We start from the raw sequence: 484 nt of genomic DNA, 5'->3' as shown, positions 1-484 counted from the left end.
ACGGGCTCTCATCCCTTTGTAAACCACATTAATGACGACTATGTTTTCACAACAAAAACAAGTTAACACAGTTGGTCTGTCTATTTCAAAGGCATTAAACCTGATGGTCATCAGTTTTGCAGGGGAAGCCGAAGAGGTGAAGCAAGGTGAAGCAAGAAAAGAATAAAAGAGAAGAAAATCTTAACGGCCATTGCACATCTGCTCCGACATGGCGCCTCCCACTCACAATTTATGTCACAGAACACCTGGGTTAAAGAGCTCCACTTACCTGCGTGTGTTCCTTCTATCGTCCAATAGGTGAGGTGATGTCTGGCTGGAAGGTACGGCCTTACAGTCAGCAGCTATTTAAATAATAGCTTTAGATGACGTCGCAGCTTGTTGCAGAAGAGAAGTTGATATAGAAACCTTTTCAGTATTGCTTAACGACCCGGCAAATATTGATGGCATCGACAAATAAATAATGATAATCCAAAAAGGCAACGAC

This window comes from Penaeus japonicus, unplaced genomic scaffold (assembly GCF_977035675.1).
Source record: "Penaeus japonicus unplaced genomic scaffold, GWHDUDI00000001_assembly GWHDUDI00000033, whole genome shotgun sequence".
NCBI classification, from domain to species: Eukaryota; Metazoa; Arthropoda; class Malacostraca; order Decapoda; family Penaeidae; genus Penaeus; species Penaeus japonicus.
Note: the sequence above shows the minus strand (reverse complement) of the source record.